The sequence below is a fragment of the Aegilops tauschii genome, chromosome 4, assembly GCF_002575655.3.
Source record: "Aegilops tauschii subsp. strangulata cultivar AL8/78 chromosome 4, Aet v6.0, whole genome shotgun sequence".
In the NCBI taxonomy this organism is placed as follows: Eukaryota; Viridiplantae; Streptophyta; class Magnoliopsida; order Poales; family Poaceae; genus Aegilops; species Aegilops tauschii.
Genome location: NC_053038.3, coordinates 224,606,604 through 224,617,781, shown reverse-complemented (window position 1 = coordinate 224,617,781; position 11,178 = coordinate 224,606,604).

Below are 11,178 nucleotides of genomic sequence, written 5' to 3'. Positions count from 1 at the left end.
ATGCCATTCAAGTTCCAAAAAATAAATAAAAAATGATCAGAAACACAAGAAACCTTGCTTGACGTAATGTCATGCCACCAACATGATGTGGCAAAATAATTAGTCTGTTTGACGAAAGTTTGGACATACACCCCTCACAAACCGGAGCAACTTACTAGAAGGCTCGTGGTTTCGAGTGGGAACAATGCATGTTTGATGACGAACGGGCGAGAGCTTCCTCTTATGGGCTTCCAAAAATTTCTGTAGTTAACATGCACTAATACAACTGTCATCTCAAAATTTGGAAAATTTCAAGGGTCATTTGACCTTTTTAAGACATCTAAGTGTTTTTTTACCGTTTTAATGACTGTAATCCAAATTTGAACTACATCTACATGTAGTGGCTAACCATAATGATTTGAAAAAAATATTTGTGTATTTGTGTGCGAGTTAATTCCATGTGCAGTAAATTAGAACGAATTTTCAGACATATTGGTGTCACGGCTTGGACACATGCATGGAGTGTCATGGCATTTAAATTCCAAAATATTAGAAAATCATCAGATGATGTAAATATCTGGTGTTCAAAAAAGAAAATGTAAAGATCTGGCAAGACAACCGGCCCCCACACGATTGGCACTCTATTTCGTGCCTTGAGGTTTGGAAGGTGAGTGGCGCGGGTTATTAATCAGACGCGGTTCTGTATTGGAAAACTGTCAGCTATTAAGTTCACACACGTATTTTGCTGCGGGAATCATGTGTAATTCAAACTACAGTACTCGTAAATTCCGGCGACCGGTGTGTGTACTGTTGCCGTCGATCTAGATTCCGGCCGCCAATAAAATACTAAATTGCTCACGTCCTCCTGCCTTCATTCTCATCTACATCCTCCCCTCGCTCGCCCTCTCTCTCTATCAAATCTCTGCCATGGCACCGCTGATCTGCCCACGCGCCGACGAGGAGTCGCCGCCCCTCGAGGACGCTCAGTCGAAGAGCAGCGACAAGGAGGACCCCTACGCGCCACTGGAAGAGGTTGCACCAGACCCCCCAACTTTGGATTTGTTTTGCGGCCAGGACAATGTTTGTCTGTGGAAGTCGATGCCGCCGGCTAAGAAAGCCAGGCAAGTGGCGTTCAAGAAGGAGATGGCGGAGGACGAAGCCAGGTACCAGGCGGCCTGCGAAGCCTGTGATGTCGCCTAGAAAAATGAGGCGCTGGAGCTTTGGGGGCAGGTGCGTCGTCGTGCGGAGGAGGTGTACAAAGACGGGTACTTCACAAGGAAGGTCAAAGGCGCTAGGCACCTCATCGCTGTGTGGAGGTGGGCCGATAAGCTCCAACGTGCCACCGAAGAAGAGCTCCGGTGGGTGCCCAACGAAATGACAAGATCGTTCGCGCTCGTCCGCCAGCGAGAGGCAGATCGGTACGTCAAGCGCTACGAGGCGGAGGAGCGGAGTACTGCCTCCGCGATGGGAAGACGCCACGCACTAGGGAGCTGCTGGCAAGGGGCTACCAGAATACTACCCCCAGGAGGGATCATTAGTTTTAGTATTGTTCATTTTCAATTTTATGCATTGTACCTAGTAGTTAAGTATCATCACGTATATGTGATGATATTATATATATTCTGTGATGAACTAATGAACAAATAATATATATATATTATGAATTCCATTTTCTATCTGTTTTTGTATACTAATTTGTATCTAGCTGTTATCATCCACATATACAGAATGGAACGCATATATACACACATTGAAACAGAACATATAAGAACGGAAAACGGAGTACACACATTGAAACAGAGCAATAAACATCGCAATATTATGATAGTTGTGAATACATAGCGATCCACGTCGAAATGACTCAACAAAATAAAATGCGTCCATGAGACCATGACCAGCAGCCCTTGCCTAAGGTAGCTCTTGGCTCTGCCTGAACTCATGCAGGCGCTCTTCCAAGCGGTCGACACGCTCATGGTACATCTGGAGCGTGAGCTCGAGCTCGAGCTGCAAGTTGGCTATTTCATCGGAGATCACCAGCTTGAGGATGCGACGGCCATGTTCCTCTACTACGCCAAGGTGGACACCTGGGTCAAGGAGACGGTCGAGCCGAACGACCTGTGCATTGGCATCGAGCGGGCCGCAAACAAGGCGGATGGCGCGACCCATACGAACGGCGCAGCGGGTGTCCAGTGCAAGTACGGCGCAGCCGGCCTCTGGTGCAAGTACAACGCAGAGGGCCTCTGCCCACTCCTAGAGAGGAATGGGGGTATTGACGGGAAGTGTACCTAGGTGCGACGCCCTATCGACAGCAGGCAAGCGCCGATGGATCCGCTCTTGCTGTGCGGCGTGCCGCGCCTCTCACTCTGCGGCGCTCCAACGGTCTCGTCGTGCGGAGAGCCGCAGCCTATCGGCGCGGACGCGCCTAGCTTGCTCTGTGGCGCGCCATCAATCATGTTGTGCGGTGAGCAGCAACCTCTCGGCGTGACATGCATACCTTGATCCGCGGCGCTGAAGCGCCATGCGCCAAGGGTCTGCTCAACCCTGGGGATGACGCGCATCACGACATCGTCCATCGCATTGCCGGGGAGCGCCTCAGCCTCGACGGGCTGTGGCGCCTTCTCGTTTTCCTCATCGACGAGGTTGATGCCAGAGGAGGTGCTTTGGTGGGTTGGCATGCTTGGAAAAGGTGTAGCTGCTACGAGCTGCGCTTTTTGCCTCCGTGCGTCGTGCTCCGCCTAGGTTTATGCGCAATATCGCTGGGTGGCGGGAAACCGGTAAGGAAATGGCAGGAAATGGTGGCGTGTTCATAAAACGCCATCAACTAATGGAAACTTAGCATAGAAGGAACATCGAGCTAGCACAAGAAGTTGATGATGATCAAATGATCATTTATCCTAGTTAACTATGCATGTAATAGTTTGCTTTGGTGTGTGAAAATGTCATGTGTGACTAGCCAGCTATATAATTGGATGTTTGCTGCGTATTACACACATCTAGTTTACGTGAAACGTTTCTGTTCTCTTGGCTCAACACAAACAGTTTATCGGAATGAACTGTATGCCCTCCATTATACACACCTTGATCTGGCTGAACCGTTTCTGTTGCATTGCCTAATCGAAAACATTTCATCCGAGTGAACCGTATGCCATATATTGCACACACCTTGATCTGGCTAATCGTTTCTTTTGTGTTGCCTAATCACAAATAGTTCATCCGAGTCAACTGTATGCCGTATATCACACACACCTTCATCTGGCTGCCCGTTTCTGTTGTTCCGCCTCACGACAGACAATTTATTCGAGTGAACTGTACGTTGTATATCGCACACGCCTTCATCTGGCTACCTGTTTCTTTTGTTCTTCCTCATCGCAAACAGTTAATTGAACTGAACTGTATGCCCCGCATTGCACACGCAACTAAAATCTAAACCGTGTTTGATGTATCTTTCATCGCAAACGTTTTGCATCTTTTTTGACGGTTTTTTACATCACCGTTTGCGATTAATGCATCGCACACAGTTTCGTCAAAGGGTCTCTGATCGTAGTGTCGCGTTAGCAGCATCCTGCAGTAGTGCTTTTTGTGGTGGGATTTATGCCTCCTGTATAGCTAAGAAGCTGGGTGTGTCACCTTGGCCTAATGATCCTATCTTACCTACCAAACCATGCAGCGTCATAAGTTCATTAAAGCTACAACCACTAACTATAATTGCAACTTGATGTTCAATAAAAAACCAATTGTACCTATTATTTTGCATGCACCTGCTCTCTTTGATTACCAGAATAAAGGAAGTTACAACATTTATGAGAGTGAGGCGCACGAGTACAACATGACGGTCGAGGCTGCCCGACGAGCTGAGGAGGCCGCACCAAGAGTCTCCGTGAATTATCGCTCTGACTGTTATCCTGGCCGCAGATGGTGATTACCAAGATGGGCCAAAAGCCTAAGCTTGGGGGAGTACATATTTCCATCGACATTATATTCACGTTCGCACACTTCATTTCAGCTGTGAGTGTTAATACTTTTTCATTGTATTATACATGCTAGATTTATCTTCTCGCTTTCTTCTTGTGTGTTTGAAAAAAAAATCTTTGAGAAAATCCAAAAATATTTCTCGCTTCTTTTTGGTTTTTATTTCTAGTTTAATTTAGTTGTAGTATTAAAAGAAACCCCACAATAATTTCCCTTTTCTTCTTTTGTTTGTTGGGAGCTTTCCCATGTAAATAGTTTTTCTCGTTTCCGTTTTTATTTCTCTAATTTTCTTTCTTTAAGAAAAAAGAAAAACTCAAAAAAAATTAGTGTGTTTTTCTCTTAAATTCTTTTCTTTTGTTGTGTCGTACTAAGGAGAAGACCATGATGAAAATGTTGAGTGGCTCTCGTATGCATTATTGTTGATCTAACAAAGAGCCCATATTATTTTGTCTTCTCCTCTGAATAAAATGTTGCAGATTTTGTCGGAATCGGGGATCCGCGGACCTGAGAAGGTCTGAACTCTGGGGTGCGCTCAAAGAACCACGCCAAACTTTAGTTCTCTGCCCACTGCCTCACAACAACGATCTGATGTTCTTGAGCGGAAAGGGGGACGAACAACGAACACAATAGTTGACCCAGGTTTTGGCCACCTTGCGGTGTAAGACCCTGCTCCTGCTTTGTTGTTGATTGCCTCGCAAGGGAGGATGAATATTTGTGTACAAGGAAGGCGAACTGCCTCGGGAGGGCTCAGGATTCGACCCCTCTGTACGGTGGAGACTAGCCTATACTCATACTGGCCTCGATCCTCTTCCCCCGAAAACTATAGGCAGGAAGGGCTGCCACAACGGCCAATTTTTTAAGGGGGGGCAGGAGTACATCCTATCCTGACTAAAGGTGGTCTTCGCCTGCCAAAGCTTCCTGCCATGATGCAGTGGTGGGCTTGGTGATGACCTCCGTCCTGGCAAGCCCCTTGTCCTGGTCTTTCTGCACCAAAGGGGCAACCTTTGGGGATTGCTTCGGGAAGCCGCGTGTTGCCTTGCCCCCTTAGCACGAAAGTGGAAAGCATCCTTATCCGTGCCTACTGGCACGACTCTTGGTGCCGCTCGTCATGGCTCGCGTCACCCACGTGCAGCGCAAGGCGGGCTGGGCGAGTCTAGAGATATCTGCCCCGCGAGGAGCCTCAGGAGGAAGCTTCGGGAGGCCGCCCTACGTGAGGTCCTCAAGGGATCTTGACGACCCTTGCTGACGTTCGCCTCGTGAGGTCGGGGCCCTCGCGAGGGTCTTCCTAGTGAAGTCTTCAAGCTGGGCCACACCGGGCCTTCTGATGGTGCCATGCGATGGGCCGCGGGCAAACGGGCCTGGGTACCCCTAGTCCCAAAGGCCCGACAGTAGCCCCTGGGCCTGCGGTGCGCCTGACTCTGCTCGCGAGAGTGGGGACGAAGCGACGCGGGCCCCATCCGCCTGCGGCCAAGCTTGACGCATGGTAGACGACGGGGCATGGAACGCCCCCACTTTACCGACAATGCCTTGGCAACCGCCCCCGCAAACATAAAGCCTAGCGGGCACTGCTCTGGGCCATCATTGCTCCAAAGGCGAAGGGCACGAACCAGCCCCCATCGGTGCTATAAAAGGGCAAGGGGTCGGACCCCTGGCCCATCTCCTTCTGCTCGCTTCTCCATTTCATGGTGCCATTGCTACAGCCGTGGCACCTTTGAGGAGGTTCTTTGCTGCTGAGAAGGGGAAGGCAGCAGCAGAGGAGGTAGAGCCGCCGAGGCCGGTGAGAGGGCGGGGCCGCCCTTGCACGACCATTGCCGGGCCTGGGATGGCTCCATCGATCACGAGCACCCTTCGCTCATGCCCTACGCCGGCTCCGGTAGCCATGGAACCACTCCGCCCGCGGGCACGGGCGAGGGGGGATGGGGCGGCCGTGACCGGGGCGGGCGGAGCGGCGCCGCCAGGCCTCCCCAGGCGTGTGGGCACTCCGCCGATGCGGGCCACGAGTTCATGGTGCACATGCACTGTGATCCCTACACCTGGCTCCGGCTCCCCAACGCCTTGGCGAGGGAGATGACGGAGCGCGCGCCACTGGGCCTATGGCTGCAGCCGAACGGTTGCTGCAACGGGTCCTCTTGGGTGGCGACAGACATCACCGCCTCAGGCTTCTTGTTCCTGAGGGGGGGGTGGAGGTCGTTCACCCTTGCCCGGGGCTTGAAGGAAGGGCACACCCTCCTCTTCAAGTATGGCGGGGCCACCACACACTTCATGAAGATCTTCGGGACCGTCGGTTGCCGCCTATATTGCTGCATGGAGAGAAACAGCAGCGGCTCCTTCGATGGCGGCAGCGGGAGCAGCAGCACCTCCTCCAGGGGTAGTGGAAGAGACGACGACTATGACGGCTCAAACTTCCCCTGCGTCAAGGAGGACTCCGACTAAGCGCAAGCGGCGCTCGAGTCGGTGCCCTGGGAGCGTCGGCCTTCGCGAGGTGGTTTCTTTTATTTTCTTCTATTCCTGCATTAGAACGGCATGGGCCCCGTGGGGGCATGTAAGAAACCCTGGCGCTTGCACCCTATCTTAAGTGCTTTTCTTGCTCGCGGTTAAGTCTGATCATGACGCTTCTCGTTTAGACATCATCCCTTCTTCGTGATTGCCCTAGTGCTCAGCGTCGCTAGGACCCAGCTTCGAGCGAGCCTCGCTATCGCTGGTATGTCAGGTCGCGATGCCTGGGACAAGCCCAGGAGGTGAGGGGCCCGAGGTCTGGTAAGAGCTCCCGAGGCGCGATGCCCAGGAGGTCCCCTTTGACGCGCAAGCGGTTCACACAAGAGACGAGGCTTTCGCCTCGGCTGAGATCGCGAAAAGAAAGAACACTATTGAGAAGGATTTAAATGCCACGCGAGGCAGCCAACTTAGCTTTTTTGGACGCGACACAGATTAGCCACGGCTTGTGTGAAGTCTTTGTGGTGCGAGGGCGTGTTTCCTGGCAGTTCGGCTTCCTGTTCGTCGTCTACCTGTGGCACATCAATAGAGGCCCTGCGGGTGCGCGTGAAAAATTGATGCCCTTCGTGACTTAACCAACGCCTTTGCAGCTAAATTATGAACTCCCTCCCCTTGCTTCCTCACGCAGCGTGCCTCTCTTTTTCTCATTTGCCAAAATGCTCTACGTCCTTAGGATCCGGCCTTTGAGGGAGGCTCAGGCACCGCTGGTATGTCGGGTGGCGATGCCTAGGACAAGGCCAGGGGGTGAGGGCCCGAGAGCCACTAAGAGCTCTTGAGGCGCGATGCTCAAGAGCTCCCCTTTTAACGTGCAAGCAACTTGCATGAAAAGAGGCGACATGCTTTGCGAGGGTCACCGGGAGAAGGAATCTTAATTGCCAACGGTGCGCCGCACTGATGACCCACAAGTATAGGGGATCGCAACAGTTTTCGAGGGTAGAGTATTCAACCCAAATTTATTGATTCGACACCAGGGGAGCCAAAGAATATTCTCAAGTATTAGCAGCTGAGTTGTTAATTCAACCATACCTGAAAGACTTAATATTTGCAGCAAACTATTTAGTAGCAAAGTAGTATGGAAGTTCGGTGGCAGAAATAACAGTAGCAGTTTTGTAGCAATTGTAATAGTGGTAACGGGAAAGTAACGAAGCAAAGATCAATATGAAACGAACTCGTAGGCAATGGACCAATGATGAATAATTATGTCGGATGGCATTCATCATGCAACAATTATAACCTAGGGTGACGCTGAACTAGCTCCAATTCATCAATATAATGTAGGCATCTATTCCGAATATAGTCATACGTGCTTATGGAATGAACTTGCATGACATCTTTTGTCCTACCCTCCCATGGCAGCCGGGTCCTATTGGAAACCAAGGGATTTTAAGGCCTCCTTTTAATAGAGAACTGGACCAAAGCATTAGCACTTATTGGATACATGAACTCCTCAAACTACGGTCATCACCGGGAAGTGTCCCGACTACTATCACTCCGGGGTTGCCGGATCATAACACATAGTAGGTGACTATAACTTGCAATATAGGATCAAGAACACAAATATATTCATAAAAACATAATAGGTTTAGATGTGAAATCATGGCACTCGGGCCCTAGTGACAAGCATTAAGCATAGCAAAGTCATAGCAACATCAATCTTAGATCATAGTGGATACTAGGGATCAAACCCTAACAAAACTAACTCGGTTACATGGTAAATCTCATCCAACCCATCACCGTCCAGCAAGCCTATGATGAAATTACTGACGCACGGCGGCGAGCATCATGAAATTGGTGATGGAGGATGGCTGATGATGACGATGGCGATGATTTTCCCTCTCCGGAGCCCAGCACGGACTCCAGATCTGCCCTCCTGAGGAAGAATAGGAGGTGGCGGCGGCTCCGTATCGTAAAACGCGATGAATCCTTCTCTCTAATTTTTTTCTCCCGAAACGTGAATATATGGAGTTGGATTTGAGGTCGGTGGAGCTTTGTGGGACCCACAAGACAGGGGCGCGCCCTAGGGGGCGCCCTCCACCCTTGTGGATAGGTGGTGGGTCCCCTTCGGTTGATTCTTTCGCCAATATTTTTTATTCATTCCAAAAATATTCTCCGTGAAGTTTTAGGTCATTTCGAGAAATTTTATTTCTTCACAAAAATAACACCATGGCAATTCTGCCGAATACAGCATCAGTTCGGGTTAGTTCCATTCAAATCATGCAAATTAGAGTCCAAAACAAGGGCAAAAGAGTTTGGAAAAGTAGATACGATGGAGACGGATCAACTCCCCCAAGCTTAACCCATTTCTTGTCCTCAAGCAATTCAGTTGACAAACTAAAAGTGATAAAGAAAAACTTTTACAAACTCTGTTTGATCTTGTTGTTGCAAATACGTAAAGCCAGCATTCTAGTTTTCAGCAAAGATTATGAACTAACCATATTCACAATAACATTTAGGTCTCACAATTACTCATATCATGGCATAATCAACTAGCGAGCAATAATGATAAATCTTGGATGACAACACTTTTTCAAAACAATTATGATATGATATAAAAAAATGGTATCTCGCTAGCTCTTTCTGAGACCGCAAAACATAAATGCAGAGCACCCCTGAAGATCAAGGACAGTCTAGACATTGTAATTCATGATAAAAGAGATCCAGTCACAGTCATACTCAATATCAACTAATAGCAATGCATACAAATGACAGTGGTGCTCTCTAACTGGTGCTTTTTATAATAGGATGATGACTCAGCAATAAAAGTAAATAGATAGGCCATTCGCAGAGGGAAGCAGGGATTTGCAAAGATGCCAGAGCTGGAGTTTTTGAAACAGAGCTGAATAATATTTTGAGCGGTATGCTTTCATTGTCAACATAACAACCAAGAGATCTCAGTATCTTCCATACTAGATACATTATAGGCAGTTCCCAAACAGAATGGTAAAGTTTATACTCCCCCACCACCAACAAGCACATTCCATGGCTGGTCCGAAACAACGGGTACCGTCCAACTAACAACAGCCCTGGGGGAGTTTTGTTTGCAATTATATTTTGATTTGATTTGAGCATGGAACTGGGCATCCCGATTACCAGCCATTTTCTCGTGAATGATGAGCCAAGTCCACTCATCGTGAGAATAACCCACCTAGAATGGAAGATACTGACAGCCCCCAGTCGCCACATGAGTGATTTGGGCATACAAAACAAATTATTATTTGAAGGTTTAGAGTTTGGCACATGCAAATTTCTTGGAACGACAGGTAAATATTGCATATAGGTAGGTATGGTGGACTCATATGGAACAACTTTGGGTTTATGGAAGTGGATGCACAAGCACTATTCCCGCTTAGTACAAGGGAAGGCTAGAAAAAGACTTGGGAGCGACCAACTAGAGAGTAACAATAGTCATAAACATGCATTGAGATTAACCAACATTGAGTGCAAGCATGAGTAGGATATAAATTACCATGAACATAAATATCGTGGAGGCTATGTTGATTTTGTTTCAACTAGATGTGTGAACATGTGCCAAGTAAAGCCACTCGAATCATTCAAAGGAGGATAGCACCCTATCATACTACATCACAACCATTTTAAAAGCATGTTGGCATGCAAGGTAAACCATTACAAAATCCTAGCTAATTAAGCTTGGCATGGGTAACTATATCTCTAGTTGTCATTGCAAAGATGTTTCATTCATAATAGATTGAATCGGGAACGATGAACTAATCATATTTACAAAAACAAGATATATCGAGTTCATACCAGCTTTTCCTCATCTCAATCATTTCATCATAAATCGTCATTATTGCCCTTCACTTGCACGACCGAATGGTGTGAATAATAATAATAGTCCACGTGCATTGCACTAAGCTAGAATCTGTAAACATTTATTCAAAGGAGAAGACAAGGTAATATGCGCTCTTTGTTAGATCAACAATAATGCATATGAGATCCACTCAACATTTTCATCATGGTCTTCTCCTCTCGACCCCCAAAGAAAAGAAAAGAATTTCAAAGAAACACACTTAAATGTTTTTGCAGTTTTTGTTTTTGTGAAGAAAGTAAAACAAGAAGGAGAAAAACTATTTACACGGGAAAACTCCCAACAAGCAAAAGAAAAAGAAGAAATCTTTTTCGGTTTTCTTTTAATACTACTACTAAGTAAACATGGAAAGTAAACTAAATAGAAGCTACAACTATTTTTTTTTGTTTTTCTCAAAGTTTTTCGAACACACAAGAAGAAAGCGGGAAAAACAAAATAAACTAGCATGGATAATAGAATGAAAAAGTATGAACACCGACAACTGGAATAATTGTGTGAACATGAATGTAATGTCTATGAGAAATACGTACTGCCCCAAGCTTGGGATTTTGGCCTAAGTTGATCTAAGGCCACGACTGGCCTGGATGATATCCGAAATTGTAGTTGGGGTTGTACTGTGCTGTAGCAGCTACCGCTTGGCGAGCAACTTCCTAGAGGCGAGCGGCCTCCATCTCTCTCTCATACTCATTTGTCTCCTCTGTGGTTATAAAATATCTCCCTTTTACCTGAGAGTTAAAGAAGGCAGGAGCAGGAAGGGTAACATGGAGAGCACGCCATCTGTCAAAGAGTAGTTGGTACTGAAGGAACTGTTCGTTCCTCTCAAGAAACTGATAGCGTACCATAGCATTATAATCTAGAAAAGCAGGTGGCAACTCAATGTCGTTTCCTCTTATGGGTACACCAAGATAATT